We start from the raw sequence: 466 nt of genomic DNA, 5'->3' as shown, positions 1-466 counted from the left end.
AAGGCTCGTGGTTTGTTACCTCACATCTTGTTTCTTGGGCGGCTACATGGCGTCTGCCTGGCTCTGCCTTCTTTCTCCCTGCACTCAGTTTAGTTTTCCTGCCTGGCTATATTCTGCCTGGTTCTAGACTAAAGTAGCTTCTTTTTTTTTTTTTTTTTTGGTTTTTCGAGACAGGGTTTCTCTGTGGTTTTGGAGCCTGTCCTGGAACTAGTTCTTGTAGACCAGGCTGGTCTCGAACTCACAGAGATCCGCCTGCCTCTGCCTCCCGAGTGCTGGGATTAAAGGCATGCACCACCACCGCCTGGCTCAAAGTAGCTTCTTTATTAACCAATGGAAATAAAACATATTCATAGCATACAGAGAATCCCACATCAGGGGCCTCCAAAAAATGTCAATTCCAAATGGCAAGAATAAGGTCACTACCACAATTTAAGCAAAATTTGAAGCAAACTTGATTTTTATTGGG

This window comes from Chionomys nivalis (genome assembly GCF_950005125.1).
Source record: "Chionomys nivalis chromosome 23 unlocalized genomic scaffold, mChiNiv1.1 SUPER_23_unloc_1, whole genome shotgun sequence".
In the NCBI taxonomy this organism is placed as follows: domain Eukaryota; kingdom Metazoa; phylum Chordata; class Mammalia; order Rodentia; family Cricetidae; genus Chionomys; species Chionomys nivalis.
This window is presented reverse-complemented; position numbering follows the sequence as displayed.